General features: G+C 39.4%; 1 long non-coding RNA gene across 1 annotated transcript in view; it reads right to left on the bottom strand.

Annotated features, from left to right (window-relative positions):
* Positions 1-17,537, bottom strand: part of LOC138737431 (uncharacterized) — a 65,427-nt gene extending 47,890 nt beyond the window's left edge. Inside the window, exon 1 of the long non-coding RNA XR_011340909.1 lies at positions 17,463-17,537. This is a non-coding gene — a long non-coding RNA (uncharacterized lncRNA). The remainder of the gene's footprint in view (positions 1-17,462) is intronic.
* Between the last annotated feature and the right edge of the window lie 789 nt (positions 17,538-18,326).

Below are 18,326 nucleotides of genomic sequence, written 5' to 3'. Positions count from 1 at the left end.
TTCCATAGTGCAGACAAGGTAATTTGTGTTCAAATTTGGGAAGAGTCACTTTCAAATATCTGTCAAGTTCACAATTTGATTTATTTCATCACTCATAAACTTTGTGAAGAGTTTACTTGCCTTTTGCTGCAGTCGTAATATCTGCATTTACAAGTGGTAACTATCACTTGTAAATGCACATGTTTAAGGAATGAAATTTACTTTAAATAAAATAAATATTTAATACACCTAACCCACAAGAATAGGTAATTAATGTGAATAAATACAGTATTTAATGGCTTAAAAACATAATGGCTTAAAAAAATTGTATTGGTTTATATGCAGTATCTTCCAATTCCCTGACATCATGGGAGCAACAAAGATACATCTGGAACGTCTTAAATGACTTTCTGCTGTGTTTTAATACTGCCTATAAAGCTGATGTCAAAAAAAAATGACGTGACAGCATATTAATGATTTGTTTGTAGCAATGTCAGCATCTTGATATAGTCTTTCCTGCTATTGATCTTTAATGTATACAGAGTAGAAATTTAAAACAATTTAAATTGATCACGGTTCAGCAGATTTAAAGTTTGACCTTTTTTTTGGTGGGGGGGTGGAACGTTTCAAGTATTCAGTCATGTATTCATACCTATGCTGAGTTGACTGAATGCAGTCTTCAAGAACTCCATGAAGGACATTTCATTTCTGAAATGTGATGAATCTTCTAATGCCTTGTCTTGCTTTACAAATTGCAGCTGAATTAATTAAGGTAATACCTGGAGATTCCAACCATAAATATAAATACTGCCAATTTAGTCCATTTGACTGAATACAAAGCAAACTTCTGCTGAATTCTGAATAATTGATGGGGTTCTATATAAGGAGCTCATTGATCAGACGATAGGACATTACCAGTCAAATTGACATCAACCTCATTGGTTAATAATATCAAAATGAACTCATATTTGGAATGAGCTTGACTAATTGAGATAGACAGATTTTTGGGCCGTTAAACTTTTCAGGGACCTGGCATCAAAAAAAAGAACTGAGACCAAGATAAGATTGACCTTGACCTTGGATGGTGGAGCAGGTTCAAAGGTCCATGGACTAATGCTTCAATGAATAGATGGAGCAGAGAGGGTGGGAAGCCAACCAGGGTATATTTGAAAAGTCAGGTCTGAAGGGAACAAGAGAATGGAGGAGGATTCCAGATGCAGATACTGTACTTTGAAACAGAGCTGGAGTTGGACATTGTCAGTGTAAATATGGTCAGATGTTGGCCTCAAGATAAGAAGCATCACTGGACTTATTCTACCTTGGGCAGAGAAGGGAGAGGGCTGGGAATAGTGGCTAATGATTGGATCTATTTAGGGGTGTGGAGTAAATGTGATTTTGGTCTTTTTGCACTAGCTGGTGGAGGAACTCAGTAGGACCCTGCATCAGGACAGGGTCTTGACTCAAAAAGTCAACTTTCCCCATGTTCTATAATGGTGCCTGACTTGCTGACTTTCTCCAGCAGCTCCGTTTTGTACCAGATTCCACCATTTACAGTTGGTTGCACCTCCATTTTGGTATTTGTGCTGTTGAGTTACAGGAAATCTTTGGTCATTTACTTCTGGATATTGGGAGAAACAACATGACAAAAACAATATAGTTACTGGAAATCTTCAATGAAATCTGAAAAGCAGATAAAATATCATCTGTCTGAAAGTTAACTTGGTTTTTCTGTCCACTGAGGTTATCAGATCCTCTGAGTACTTCAAGCAAGGCAACAATTTAGAGACTTCAGATTTCAGATTTATTGTCAGAGTACGTACATGAGATCACATACAACCCTAAAATTCTTCTTCCTGCAGATGAGGCAGAATTGCCACTTATTGGTAGTGCAAAAAAAAACCTGTACTCAAAGTGCACATGTAAACAAATAAGGAATGTAAACAAACTGTGCAATACAGAGAGAAAAAAGATCAATAAAGTGCAAAAGTAAGACTCCTTAAATGAGTCCCTGATTCAATTTGTTGTTGAGGAGTCTGATGGCAGAGGGTTAGCAGATGTTCCTGAAACTAGTGTTATGAGTCTTGTGACACTAACTGTTCCTGAACCTGTTGGTATGAGTCTTGTGACATCTATACCTCTTTCCTGATGGTAGCAGTGAAAACAAAGCATGTGCTGGGTGATTTGGATCCTTGATGATTGAGGCTGCTCTCCGACAGCAGCGTTTTCTGTAGATGTTCTTGAAGGTGGGGAGGGTTTTGTCTGTGATGTCCTGGGCTGTGTCCATTACCTTTTGCACGGGTATTGGTGTTCCCATACCAGAAGGTGATGCAGCTGGTCAGCACAACTTCCACCACATATTGGTAGAAATTTGCTTGGGTTTTTGATGTTATACCAAACCTCCCAAAACTCTTGAGGAAGAAGAAGTGCTGACATGCTTTCTTCATGATGCCATTAGATTTCGATATCAGATTTATTGTCAGAGTACATACATGATATCACATACAACCCTGAGATTAGTGTGTTGGGTCCAGGAAAGAGCCTCTGAGATAGTGACTTCCAAGAACTTATATTTGCTCACCCTCTGCAGAGGCAATAGAATTATTAAATGATGTGACAATGAGGAACATTTGGATAGATCAGCCAATATGCAGAGCCTGGAAATGGTAATAGAAAAAGAATCAGATTTTATTGTCAAAAATTTGTTTCATTTATAAACATACTAAATGTTAATAGTCATCTCAATTGGAAAAGGAAATGACATTGCTTCTCAAAATTATAGATATCCACTGGTAATCATAAAGCATTTATTATGATTTTGCAATTTTTTCATTTAAATGTAACACAACATGCATTAATTATTAAGAATTTGTTATTGCCCCAAGCAATTGATTTTTGCCAATACAATTACAGACTTAAGTGCAATGACTTGTGGAGAGTACTGCAGATTATGGAAATGAGATGCAAACAATCTACTTGTCCTGTATATTCACCAGTTTTCCAACAACTTTTATTGGCGATTTTGAAAGTTGCCATTGACATTTCTTCTCTTTACTTGTTTAGGAAACAGATTTTAAAGCTCCTTTGGGAGATGTGCAATATAAATGGGAAAATCTGAATTTTTATTTATTACAAAAACAATCAGGATAAATACAAAACATTAGTCTAGTTGGAATTCAAGCTGTCGCTTATGGTGATGAAGCAATATTGGCAAACAGGGAAACAGAGTCATGTGGGTATACTAAATTGGCTTATGCATAGTCCTGGAAATTGGTGTTCACTAAAGTAAATTTCCAATCATTTTAAAATATATCTACATAATGAAGGAAGAAATTGGAATTAAGTACTTTAAGTTGGAAAATAAACTTACTGTTTAAACTTCCAGTTCAGTAAATACTGTGTACATTGTGCAAAGTTACTAAAAAGTAACAAAGTTAAATCATAAAAAATCATTTATTTTTGATATATAATTTTAGAAAACATAAATTTATAATGTATTTACAACATTAAAAATACAGTGTATACTTTTCTGGAGGTTTTGAAAGAGTAAAATATCTCAAAGATCTTATAGGGAGACTCCAAAACACATGGCAAATGAGATCTGAGTGCAGAGAAGTGCAGTGGTCTAAGGGAGAAGGGATCTTTGGGGTTTGACAACTTAGTGATGAGGTGATTAAAAACAGGAATGCATGGAAGCCCAATGTGGAAGGAGCACAGTTATCCCCATGGAGTGTAGGACTGGAGGGAATTGCAGAAATATTGAGAGGCAATGACCTGGAGAGATTTCAAAATAAAGAAACCTTACAAACTTGAGGCATTAGTAACCTAAGGTTTAATGGAGGGAAGCAAGCATAGGGCTAACTGGTGAATGGGATGTGCTGTAAGTTCAGAAGTCCTCAGCAGAATTTTGGATAAGCTGAAGAATGAAGGTGGGAGGTTAGACAAGAAACATTAGCAAGTGGGTGAAAAAAGCTTAGATGATGATTGAGCAGCAGATAAGATGAATCTCTATTATATGGAGCTGAGCGTAGGTGATCCTAAAGTAAAACTATCAGGAATGTGTGGTCAGAAAGATCAAAGCTAATATCGAGATTCCAAATGGCGCGATTCAACATCAGTCAGTAGCCAGAGATTGAGAAGGAGGAGTCGCAGGCAGATTCATTCATCAATCAACACCATACATTGTGTGGTTCAGTCATGTGAGTGACTGCTTCCATTGATTTTAATAGAATCAAATTTTGGACATTGGATACAAAATACAAACCCTTTGATATTGCATGTTAGTGCCACACAACTTTGGGATGAATGTCCAGTTAAAAGGATTTAAACTTTATGTATTTGAAAAGAATTTCTTGCCATCCAATATAGAAACTGACAACCTGAATGAAATGAAATAGTGGTGGGAACACCTGGGCTTCATCTTGTTTATGTGGAAACAGAGGGTAGATATGGATGGGACTTTCTCTGGCCAGCAAGATGTGATAAACAGGGTATGAGAGAGAGCAGTGCTGGAGCCTCAACTTCTTATAGGCCATCTCCTAGTAATGAACATACTCCTCTTTTACAAATGTCCATAAGTCGATTTTGTCCATAAGTTCCGATGATATCCATGCCTCAACAGTATTATAAAGAATGGCATCAAAAGGATAAATAATGATAAGAAAGAATAGTGATTAAAAATGGAGAGGGAGAGTCAAAACTGGTTCTGCTATTCATAAAGGTGCCCATAAGTTGGCTATTCATAACCTCGCCATGGGTTGTACTTAAATAACTTAGATGAAGGCATCAATTGATAAATTTGGTGATGACACGAGGTAGGAAGGTAAGTTGTGAAGAAGACATAAGGAGGCCACAAAGGAATAATAGTAAGTTAATTGACCAGGCAAAGACATGACAAATATAGTATAATATGAGAAAATATGAATAGTCCATTATGGTTGGAAAATATTTCAAAAAAATTAACTGGTGAGAGATTACAGGGAGATAAAACCATAAGATGGAGGAGCAGACATAGACTATTCTACCTCACCATTTAATCATGAGCTGATCCATTTTCCCACTCAGCCCCACTGCCCGGCCTTCTCCACTGCCCTGGGTAATCAAGAACCTATCCATCTCTGCCTTAAAAACATCCAATGATCTGGCCTCCACAACTGCCTGTGACAACAGATTCCACAGATTTATCACCCTCCAGCTGAAGAGTCCTAAGCAGACTCCCTTCAATTCTGATGTTGTGCCCTCTTGTCCGAGACTCTCCCTCCGTGTGAAACAACCTTTCTACCTCGACTCTATCTATGCCTTTCCACATTCAAAATGTTTCAATGAGATCCCCTCATTCTCCTAAATTCCAATGAATACAGGCCAAGAGCTGTCAAACACTTCTCATATGATTACCCTTTCATTCCCAGAATCATCCTAATCAACCTCCTTTGAACCCTCTCCATCTTCAGCACATCCTTTCTTAAATGAGGAGCTCAAAACTGGATATCTGGATGTCCTCATGTGTGATTTACAAAAGGCCAGTCTGCAGGTATAGCAAGCTATTATTGAAATCGAACACAATGTTGTTTAGTGCCAGGGGAATTGAATATGAAAGAGATGAGGTAATGCTCAAACTAAAAGTGGAAGCAATGCTTTTGAATACCTTTGAAGCAGAAGGAGATAGATACTGAATAAATAGTGGGGTGAAATGTTCATGCAGATAGACAGGAATAGGTAGGTAATTGAGGTTACAGTTGGATCAACCATGATCTTATTAAATAGCAGAGCAGGCTTGAGTGGTCTATTGTACATGTGGGAAATGAAATGCATAGGTTGCACAATTATATTTAAAGCTATAAGTATCAAACAATGATTTTCTAATAATAATTACTTATCATGTATGTGACAAGAACTTGCTTTTGGGTAGATGAAAAATAATCAGGTTGCTATTAAAGTTAGAGTAGAGTCTGAGATCTCTGACATGCAAATTAAATAGTAGATCACTGATCCTTGAATTCTCGGTGAATATGAACTGACTTTATGTGCTTGCCAGACAATTTTATGTGTTTTAATAAATATGAAGTGGATGCATTATCCTCATTGCATTGCTATACATTTTTAACAATAAAACATTAGAAAATAAGTGATTTGACCTAATTTGAAACCCAAAACTATCCTTCAACATCAGCTGAAGGAATACCGTGCTCAGTGGTGCAATGCAGAGTTTTTAAAGCATCGCATTTACATTCATTGCTTCATTCAAATGTGCTTACGGTATGTCATCTGGATGCATTTTGCGAGCTATATATGCAGCTTTCTGGATCTCCTTAAGGTGACAGAGAGTAGAATGAGGAAAGGCCAGCAGAATTTGCTTCAGGTAGCAAAGGAATGGAGGAGGGTTACAAAATGGGCAGGGGGTAGAGCTGGGAAATGAGATGGAGTTGCAAAAGTGGCCTCAGTGGTGATGAGGATATTCCACCAGAAAATCAGTTCAGAGTCAAAAATAACACCAAGGTTGTGAAGACCCTGGTTCAATTTCAAGCAGCTGCAAATGGGAAGGATGCAGCTGGTGGCTGTGAAACACTTTCAGGTCAGGTCCAAGAAGATGAATGAGCTTTTCTTAATTTTTAGCTGCACAATCTTTGCAAGTACCGGATGTTAGACAAGCAGCTTAACAATTTAAAGACAGCGAAGGGGTCAAAAAAGGTGACGGTGAGGAAGATCTGAGTGTATATTTAGAAACTGTAATGATTATAGGCATTATTATTGATAGAGAAAGAATGGTGCATAATGTATGCAGTTGAAAATAAATAGTTATTTCTTAACAGCATAAAAATCAGAAATCCATGCATATGAATTATGAACACTAATATAATACAGCCCAATCAAGCAACCATGGTTTAATAGTGGAGCTTATTTTAACTTGGGGATGCAGTCGGCATACAAACAGTACATATGCAGCGTGTGTACTGCCTTATTAGCTAACTGACTGAAAAGATGGAACAGCATCATTTCACATAGTAGAAATGCCTGAGCATAATCTTTACAAACCAGCAAATTATTCCACTGTTCCTCCTTATCCTGTTCTGGTTCTCTCATGTAAGTAAAATAGCGGGTTATGGATGTGATGTAAGGAAGGATAGGATTGTTTTGGAGCAGCTTTATGTAGGTTGGTGCAACACTCTGGGCCAAAGGATATGTACAGTTCTGTAGTGAACTACGTTACAGTTCTGTCACCAATCTGCACCTCCAATAATTGAGCTGCTGGAATGGTCTTTGCACGTTTGGTGTTTGTTTAACCAAACTCCCATCATTAAAGCTTTGCAAGAGCTATTGGCAGCATCACCTATCTATTCAAATATTGTTAATCTTTGTCCTTAATGGCAGGGCAAAACATATAATTGTGCGTAATAAAGCTACAGTTCTTCAAACAGATCAAACTCCTGTACAGAAATGCTTCCATATTATTTCCCAATGACAACCGGGCACATTTCACCAATAATAAACAAATAAAAACTGCAGATGTGGAAGTCTGAAATAAAAAAACAGAAAATACTGGAAGCACTAAGCATATCAGATGAAAGGTCATTAACCTGAATGAACTATATTTCTCCCCTCATATTTTATCAATAAATGTGTGAAAAGATTTAAGTGAAGGCATTTGCCTTCATGTCAAAATCAGAATGAGAATTTATTGTCATGAACATGTCATGAAATTCATTGTTTTGCGGCAGCGTCACAAAACCACCTTACAAAATAAATAAAAATGGTGCAAAGTCAAACCAAAGCAGTGTCTGTGGTCCAGTGTACATTCAGGAATCTGATGGCAGAGGGGAAGTAGCTGTCCTTATGCCGTTGAGTGCTCGTCTTCAGGCTCCTGTAACTTTTTCCCGATGGTAGCAGAGTGAAGAGGGCATGGCCTGGGTGGTGGGGGTCCATGAGGATAGAGGCTGCTTTCTTAAGACACCACTTCGTAGATGACCTCGATGGAGTGTAGACTGATGACTGTGAGTTTTTTCTTGTTTTGAGCGTTGGCACTTCTGTACCTGACAATGATGCAACCAACCAGAATGCTCTCCTCGGTACACCTGTAGAAGTTTTTGAGAATCTTTGGTGACATACCGAATTTCTTCAAACTCCTCACAAAGTATAGCAGGCCTTCTTCAAGATTACATCAACATGGCGGTTTCAGGACAGATCCTCAGAGATGTTGACACCCAGAAACTTGAAGTTTTTGACCCTCTCCACTGCTGAGCCCTCAACGAGGACTGGTTAGTGTTCTCTTGACTTCCTCCCGAAGTCCACGATCATCTTCTTGGTTTTGCTAACATTGAGTGCTAGGTTGTTGGTGTGAAACCACTTAACTAGCTGATTTATCTCCTTCCTGTATGCTTCCCCATTTCTATTTGTGATTCTGCCACCAACCATGTCATTGTCAAATTTGTAGATAGCTTTGGAATTGTACCTAGCTACACAGTGATGGGTGAATAGTTAGTAGAACAGTGGGCTATGCACACATCCTTGAGGTGGGCCTGTGATGATTGTCAGTGAGGAGGAGATGTTGTTTCCAATTTGTACTGACCGTGGTCTTCCAATGAGGAAGTTAAGGATTCAGTTGTAAAGACCCAGGCTTTGGAGATTGTTCACCAGTACTGAAGGAATAATAGTGTTGAAGGCTGAGCTGTAGTCGATGAAGGGCAACCATATGTATCCGTTTCTGTTGCCAAGGTGATCCAGAGCTGAGTGGAGAGCCAGTGGTATTGCATTTACTGTGGAGCAATTGTGTCTGTACTGGCTTTTTCAAATATTAATTGTGTTTTCCCCATTCTTATGGCTTTTGGTGGCTTCTGAGTAGAAAGAAGAAATAGGAGAAGGACCTGCTCTTCCATTCAATGGTGGATCTGATGATCTTATCTTCACCTATCTGTCTTTTGCCCTTAATTGCCCTACTATATAAAAATTTATTGAACCATTTCTTAATATATTTACTGAGGTAGCTTCCACTGCTTGAATGGGCAGCAAATTCCAAAGATTCACCTCTGGGAAAAGCAGTTCCTCCTCATCTTCATCCTAAATCTACTACCCTGAATCTTGAGGGTATGTCCTCTAGTTAATCTCTCCCCACCAATGGAAACAACATACCTATCTTTGTTTTTCATAATTTTAAACATTTCTATAAAATCCTTCTTGTTCTAATTCCAGTAAGTACAGTCCCAGATGATTCAATCTCTCCTCACAGGGTAACCACCTTTTCTCTTGAATCAACCTGGTGAACTTCCTCTACACTGCCTCCAAACCCTGTAAAATCCTTCCTCAAGTAAGGAGATCAGAATTGTATGCAGTACTCCAGATGCAGCCTCACCAGTACCTTGTACATTTGTAGCATAACCTCCCTGCTCCTAAATTCAAACTCTCTAGCCATGAAGGCCAACATTCCATTTGCCTTCTTGATAGCCTGCTGCACCTGCAAACCAACATTTTGTGATTCATGGACAAGCACTCCCAAGTCCTTCTGCACAGGAGCATGCTGCAATTGCTTGCTATTTAAATAATAACTGATCTTCCATTTTTCTTTCCAAGGCGGGTAACCTCTCATTTACCAACATTACATGGTGAGAGGTAACTTCCATTGTAGATTAGCCCCATGCACAGAGTGAAGTGGACAGTGATGGCACCATATCAATAAAGGATTACGCTCAAGTACAATAGTGATCCAAAGAGATAATTCTTGTGAATTTACCAAGTTTCAGCCACTAAGATGAAATTAAAAAGTGCAGAAACTTTATAGCATTTGAGAATTTTTTTTTTTAAGAAGATTGTTACATTAATGAACTTGCATCCAACAACCCTGGAGCATTGCTTCAAGCACATGTTAAAATCTCTCTGTAGCAATTGGAATTTCACTATACTACGTTGTCATTAAACACTGGTCCAGTAATTCCCTTAAGGAAGGGATATCTTCTGTCCTTATATATAGATTCAATTGATAAGTGGATCCTTAACTGCCCTCTGAAATTGTCCAGAAAGTCATTCTGTGCAGATGGTAATTAGTAATGAGCCATGAAAATCAGGTGCTGCCTATAAGGAGTTTGTACGTTCTCCCTGTGTCTGTGTGAGTTTCCTCTGGGTGCTTTGTTTAGTACGTTAATTCTGGTATTTGGGTGGTAAGGGCTCATGGTGTCTCTGTAATCCTCTAATTGTGCTTAATGTCTAAATTTAAAACAAATTACAATTGCAAAATATCCAAAATCCATAAACAAATAAAATATCCAGTCATATTACCTCCAATTGTTGACTGAGTGAGAGTGAGAGTGACATGCAAATTTTATTTGCAGACATGGTCACTTTTTTTTGCAAGTAATTATACTTTTCAGAGGTCAATTTAGTTTTGGTTTGAATCCAATTACAAATTAAAAGATTAGGTTGACCATATGTCAAAGATTCGAAACATATATATGTTTTATTTTCTCACTACAATTTACAGAATTCTAAATACAAATGTAAAGCGAGATAAATGCATTCCCTAGTTTTCATCAATTACCCTGGTATGAATCCAGAAATTACTTTCCAAACCCCAGACATTAGCTCTTTTATTATCATTTAAAATATTACCAGTGGGAAATTGCATGATTTAATTTATAGTTCTGTTACCAATTTTCAGGGGACAACGTTAAAAAAAGAACATTCTACAGTCAATAATCTGACACTTCTCAGGATTTGGTGCTGGATCAGTAGGTTTTTTTTTGAATATGAACTATTAGCTAATATTCTTTATTAAAACCCAAGCACTAGAAAATACACTCCATTTTTAAAAATGTTTTATGGGAGTATAATAATTTTTTTTCCCCCAGGGACCAGGTGTATTTAAAGAGAACACTGCAAACATCACCTGAAGAACAAAAGACTGCATCTTTGGAATTTCTGAAGAATTGTATGTAAGATTATTAGAGTTTCACTGTTTTTGATGCACTCATTACTAGGAACACACAGTGTCCCTGTTAGGTTTAAGGGTAGATGACATCCACATCTAAGGGTAGATGATGGTAAGTAATTTCAGCAGTTGAAAACATACAGAAATGCTGAAGGAACTCAGCCATTATCAAATGTCCACAACAGGTACCAACGTTTTGGGCCTGAGACCTTCCTGAAGATATAAGCAAAGGACAGGAAAGCATCAGAATAAAGACTTCCTGGTTTTTTTTGCTTATACTTGAGGAAAGTCTCAGGCTCAAAACATGGGTAACATGACTTTACCTCCTAAGGACACTGCGAGAGTGGCTGAGTTTCTCCAGAATTTCTGTGATTTTCCCACTGGTGAGATGCTACAATCACAGAGTCTGCAGACTTTTGTTTTAAGCAATCTCTGCAGGTCTACCATTTAACTCCTCAACAACAAAGTCAATCAGGTACTCATTTAAGGATTCTTACTTTTGCACTTTACAGATTTTTAAAAATTCTCTGTTTTGCAGTCAGTTTGTTTATAGTTCTTTATTTGTTTACATGTGTACATTGTGTATAGTTTTATTTGCACTACCAATAAGTGGTAATTTTGCCTCATATGCAGGAAAAAGAATCTCAGGGTTGTATGTGATGTCATGCATGTACTCTGACAATAAACCTGAAACCTGATCTCTGTGATGAGTGAGTTTTGGATGAGTGTTGCCCAACTAACCAGAACACCTGCCTAATCTCATCTGCTTTTTACTCTGTAGGTACTGATTTTTGCATCACAAGACCCCTTCAAAGTGGCCTGCCCTTTCCTTGCCTGAGGGAATGTGTTGATATTGAAGGATCACCCACTGTCTGGTGTGTCAGACACATTGCTTTTACTTGCCCATGATAAGTAGGGAAATGGTTATCGACTGCACATTCAAATTTTGGAGATCCAAACACCTACCTTTACACTACGTCAACCTGCTGGGTTTTCCAATGCTGTAATTGCCTGCCCTTCAGAAATCTCATCATTATGTCTCTAGCATTTGAATGGTGAATATGTAGATATCTGGTTTTGCAATGTTTCAGATGCACAAGCATCTGTTGTAAATAATAAACAAACATAAGCACATAACTGAATACAGGAAATTTAGCTGTACATTAACGGACTATGTATTGATTTCTAAGTACTTGCAAATGTTTCCAATCAATAGATGAGTGACTTTCTTTTTGATGGATAGTCAATTTCTGTCTCTAACGTTTATACCACAGTTGTGTATCTCCTATGGTTTTGCCATTGGAACATACAGAGGAACTTTGTGTGCGTCCTCAATATAATTCACATACTAAATAGAATGTGGGGTGACATTGCATTTAGAATGTACTTCATTCATCTTTAAAATTGTGACATACCGATCTGCAGCATACACTTAAATTATTGGACAGGCAAATCGGCCTAAAATATCTGTATTGGAATCTGCAGCAATTCTAATTCATTCTGAATATTGAATTACTTTCTCTTGAGCTGGACACAACCTTCAAGCAGGCTAATTCTTCCTCGTGCAATTTATTACAAAGGATCGAATTCCCAATGAACTCATTATTGTCATTCAGTCTTCTATCTCTCTGACAAATAATGATAAATGCTAATAATTTTATTGTCAATTCCCACCTCAACTATACCACGCAATTCTTGGTTTCGGCAGCCAGGCATTTTCTTGCACTGATTTAAAATTCCTCACACAGGTGTTGCATTTTTACTTCCCTCAAAGTTTTTATTCCCTGCCACATCTCCTTACACAATTGAAAAGTAAATGCAATTTGGTCAGTCTTCACCTTAGAACTATGAGTGATTTATATTGCTGCAAAAGGAATGGGAACAAGCCCTTTGATGAATTGATTCAAGTGATTCAAACAGTAAAAAAAAATAACTCGTTGCTGCAGTTCTGCTAGTGTACTCAGTTCAGAGTCCCCTCAATTACTTTGGGTCTCATCGGCTAGATTTCACAATCTGTCACTACCTGCCTCAGGTGATGTAACCACAGTGTTAGAATTTCTGTCAAAAATGATCCCACTTAACTTAAAGCTAATTAACTTTAACACCTGGAATGATTATTTGACATTTTGCCATATTTAAACTCGACTGTCATTCATCAAATAATTTGTTAAATCTGACAACTTTTAGTTATCATTTTCTTGTACCGTGTAACATTGCATCACTATTCAGTTGGAACACCTAGACCTTGGAGTTTAATTGACACCATTTAAGTTAAGTGGGATCATTTTTGACAGAGATTCTAACAATGTTATTCCATTACCTGAGGCTCCAGTGACAAATTGTGCAATGCAGCAGGTGAGACCCAACGAAATCGAGGAGGACTAGGAGCTGAGTACATGTGTGGAACTCCACGAGCTAGTCACTTTGTCATGGTGTGACCAGGTGACTTGAAGAAGCATGATTATAAAGTGTGCTGGAGGTTGTTGTGAAATTGTGTGAAACCCGAAACTCTGCACATGCTGTGATTGCAGTAAAACACAAAAGTGCTGGAGGAGCTCGGCAGATCCCGCAGATTCCACTGGAGGTAAAGATACATAAGTGACATTTTAGGCCTGAGCCTTTCTTCAAGGTAATGCCCTACTTCAAGGAGAAATTGTAAGCCAAAAGTAGCAGATTCCACTGGAGGAAAAGATATATAAGTGACATTTAAGGCCTGAGCCTTTCTTCAAGGTAATGGCCTACTTCAAGGAGAAATTGTAAGGCAAAAGAGGCAGATTCCACTGGAAGTAAAGATATAGAAATGACATTTTAGACCTGAGCCTTTCTTCAAGGTAATGCCCTACTTCAAGGAGAAATTGTAAGCCAAAAGTAGCAGATTCCACTGGAGGTAAAGATATATAAATGACATTTTAGGCCTGAGCCTTTCTTCAAGGTAATGCCCTACTTCAAGGAGAAATTGTAAGCTAAAAGTAGCACATTCCACTGGAGGTAAAGATATATAAATGACATTTTAGGCCTGAGCCTTGCTTCAAGGTAATGGCCTACTTCAAGGAGAAATTGTAAGCCAAAAGTAGACCATGCTGCTCATAACCTTGGTGCTTTGTTCAACATGGTTTCAGGTTAACGATGTGAGCTGACTTGTGCCATTGGCTTTCCAAGCCTTCTGCGGTCATTTGAAAGTGCACCATTTGATAAAAATGGGTGAGGAGTGCCTTACTGTAGATCAAATTGTACACTTTAGCAACATGCTGAACTATCAAAGGGAGGTGGTGTGGCGACCACTGTTTTGAGAGGCTTTTCTCACTTAGTTGCGACCTAACAATAACCCCAGGCCTGTCCTTGACACACACCTTCACTGCCCTGACACAGAAGAGCGTCTCTGCTCCTGGGTTTCAGATAAACATAACAAAGGCCATCCATTGCTTTCGATGCTTGTGAGCTGACCTTTCTGTGACCCTTCAGGCCAATAGGCCACACAAAGATAATCAGTCCCCTCTGTGGGTGTCAAGGATTATTACATCTATTTCCTTAAAATAGTATGTATGGATCCTCATTAATTTTTGTTTAATTATAGCTGGGAATATTCAATTAAGTGGCATGTCATTACTTTGGTTTTGATGGGCTGCAGTTAATTTCGATAAAATGACAATAACAGCATATGAATTGTGACACTGGTGTACTTGTACTTTGGAGCTTTGTTTAAAATGTGTTTAAATTGAACTCTCAAACTTTGATGCAGATATTAAGCATATGTATCAGGTGAAACAATTACATCCTGGATGGAGTTCATTCTTTCTGGTAAATCATTACCTGCTGGATATAGCTGTACAATGATCATTACCTGGAAGTGACTTTTAATAGCATTAGTGTAAAAAAAAACAAGGGGTAGGCACTGCAATTTAAAAGTGCTGGCTTTTGTGTTCACGTGACATCTTCTCCCGTGTACTCCCATGAAGTTGATGGGGGGAGGGGTGGGGAAACATGCACCGCTACTTTTCCCTAGTAGTGCATGCAGGTAAAAGCACATAGCTCCATTTTAAGTCACCAGTTTAACAAAAAATGAGAAGAAAATTTGGAAGAGACATTGAGAATTTGGAGAGCTCAAATACCAATTTATCATAAGATTGCAACACTCGGAGCCACAGAACTATGACATTTGAGCTGGAAATGGATTTTAATCCTGCAATGCCAAATCTGAGATCTCTCTCAAATCATTGTGACTGGATAGTAATCAGCATTTTCTTTTCTTTTTGTTATCAGTGTGGCTGTTTACTTTTGGCACCTGTGCACATAGAGCAGGGGTGTCAAACTCAAATTCACGGAGGGCCAAAATTAAAAACTTGGACTAAGTCGAGGGCCGAACTAAATATTTATTGAAAATTTTCAACAACATCTGCATGTTTTCTCTTCTTTCAACATATGTAATGTTAAACTTTTTCTTATTAAAATAAATGTTTAATAATAGTTTTGGATAAACTCTTTCCAGAAGCATTACCAAATGAGAAATAAAATATTCAATAAATAATATTTCTCTATAGAGGATTTGTCAAATGTTGCTAGTGTGCTGTCGAATAGTAAAATCTGAGGGCTATTGAGAATGTGGGAGAATAACGTGATTCCTGAAACAATCAAATAGGTGACTGATTGTGGGCATGAACTCTAGCAGGGTTATTTGCCATGCCCTTTTTCCATTGGTACAGATATCCTTTGATTTACACACTTTTCAAGTTTTATGCCTAATGAGCTTGTATCCAGGTGCAGGACCATTTTTAACCAGGAATATATTTATCACTGTGACATGAAACTATTGGAAGATCGTTTTATCCTGAGATTAAAGTTCATAATCCTTACTCAGGCCTGTGTGCGGGAGGGCGGGGTTTGCGGGCGATCGGGTTGGACAACGAAAGTGCGGGGGCATCGGCTCTCGCTGCAGGGCGGCATCTCCCTTCTGGTGTTTTTATGAGAACCACAGACTTTCGCTCATACATTGATGAAGGGGATCAAGGGCCAAACATTGTCAGGTACCTCTCTGCTGGATAAAGGATACGGTTTAACCAGCTGAGTTTCTCCAGTGTTGGGTTTTCACGAGGTAGAGTCAAAGGGCCGAAGGGCCTGTTTCTGATCTGTAATGTTCTACGGACCCTGCTCTTCTTTCCGTGCCGGTGTCCCAGGACCTTTCCAGGGCAGTCTCCGCGCTCAGGACCGTGCTGGGATCCCGGTCAGCGGTGGAGGAGCAGGTGAGCGCGGCTAATCCCGATCCAGCCCACGCCACTCCCGATATTGGTGGGGGGGTTCCACCCTACCTGCCCGACCAGCTTCGCTCTCCACGTGTACTCCGGGCACCCACCGCTGGTCCGGTGGGAAGGCACAGGGCGGCCGGCACCCCCATCGCCTGGCGGGGAGCCCCAATCTTCTCTCCGGCGTCCCGACTCCATCTGCAGCTCCAAGAAATGCTGTGCCACTGGGGTTCCGGGCGCTGGGAAGTGGCCTTGGCTTCCCCTGACACCAGCCAGGTCGCGCTGCGGTGGGGGGGTGGGCGGGGGGACACGACAGCGTGTTTATAAAACCATCCACCACTACTTTTCAAGGACCAGGATTTTTCTCTCTCTCTCTCACCCTGGGACACAGTGGTTACTGTGCATGCGCTATACTGGCGCGGCGGCCAGCGGGCCACCTCTAATACATTTTTGATATGATCTTGCGGGACAAATATAATTATATCGCGGGCCAAATTTGGCCCGCGGGCCAGAGTTTGACATGTGTGACATAGAGCCATGCCTCTAGTAAGACGCAGTTCTCTTTTCTGATGAACGTACTGAAATAGGGCTACAGGAACCAGATGCCATCCAGGATCCTGAATGGTAAGATTCTATTCAGCCTTCGAGGGCATGTGAGCCACTTCCAGACCCCTGCACTGATTTGGTGCTCTAGTGCATGATGGACATTAGTGGGCAGGGAGGCAAAATACGACTGTAATTGTAGCCAAACCACAGAAAAGTTGGAGAAACTCAGCCAGTCTCACGGCATCCGTAGGAGGTAAAGATATATTTCTGATATTTCAGGCCTCGTCTTTCCTCAAGGTATGATTGAAAAAAGATTCATGCTCATTCTTAAGGAAAGGCTCAGGCCCAAAATATTGGTACTGTATTTTTACCTCCTATGGACGCTACAAGACCAGATGAGTTCCTCAAGCAATTTCATGTTTTGATCACTGGGCAGGGACACTGAAGTGAGCTGTGATATCCCAACTGTGCCCCTATGGCCACAGTAGTATTTAGACCCACATAAAGAAGCTGGGCACCATGTCCAAACAGACAGCATTAAATAATGGATAGAAACACCATTCCAAAAATTCAACATCTTAGAGGGTGTGATTGGCAGCTGTATTCCCTCCAATGGTGGGTCTGGAGCACATACTCTTTGGTGGTTGACTGAGAACAACATAATTTCCAATGGGCTTGACATTTGTCTTACAGCACCATATTCTACACTTGGCAAGACAGCCAGAGGAATTCCCTTCATGGGCCAAGGTAGTCAGAGTACGTTCAAATGGCTGATGATGTCTGAGACTCACTTTCTAATGATTAAGACAGACAGGGGTATGTTGTTTTGACTGAGATGAACAGCAGTGCACTCCAGAGGTAAATTTACCAAAGAATGTAAAAAGGTGAAAAAAAGTAAAGGTTCCATTATTGCCACATAATACGATATTTAGAATGTAACTTACATAAAATTCTTTCTGCTGTAAGGCAGACTGAGAGCTTCCATTTATCCAATGCCCCTCACAGAAAGCTACAGCACCTGGTGTTCCTTGGAGGGTCTCCCCTCCAAGTACTGACCAGTCCTGAGCCTGCTTAGCCTCTGAGATCAGGCAAATTGGAGCACAGATGCTCAAATAGGAACATAGGAAGTAGGAACAGGAGTAGGCCAAAAATGGTCCATCGAGCCTGCTCCACCCTTCAATGCAATCACGGCTGATCTAATTTATGACCTAACTCCACCTACCTGCCTTCTCCCCATATCCCCTAATTCCTCTATCATGTCGAAATTTATCTAACCGAATTTTAAATATGTTTAATGAGGCAGCCTCAACCACTTCCCTGGTTAGAGAATTCTAAACATTCGCTGCTCTCCGAGAAAAACTATTTTTCCTCATCTCCGTGCTTCCTTTGGCTATTTTATTTGATAACATTCAATTTTGTTTTTCTAATTGTAGTAGCCATATCAAGATTATTAGTCTTTATCGTCCTGAATCTGGAGAATATTTCCACTCTGTGGATTGATCTTTGCCCCCATAGAATGTCATACTTATGGCTGTGACAGATTATCTTTGCTAATGACCCTTTCTGCCAATGGGTGGGGTTCAATCCTGGTTCACTACAGAGTAAATACTATAAGAAATGGATGCTTAAGTGATCAAAGCCAATATTTTAATTAA

This window comes from Narcine bancroftii, chromosome 6 (assembly GCF_036971445.1).
Source record: "Narcine bancroftii isolate sNarBan1 chromosome 6, sNarBan1.hap1, whole genome shotgun sequence".
In the NCBI taxonomy this organism is placed as follows: Eukaryota; Metazoa; Chordata; class Chondrichthyes; order Torpediniformes; family Narcinidae; genus Narcine; species Narcine bancroftii.
Note: the sequence above shows the minus strand (reverse complement) of the source record. Positions and strands in the feature narration are given on the sequence as shown.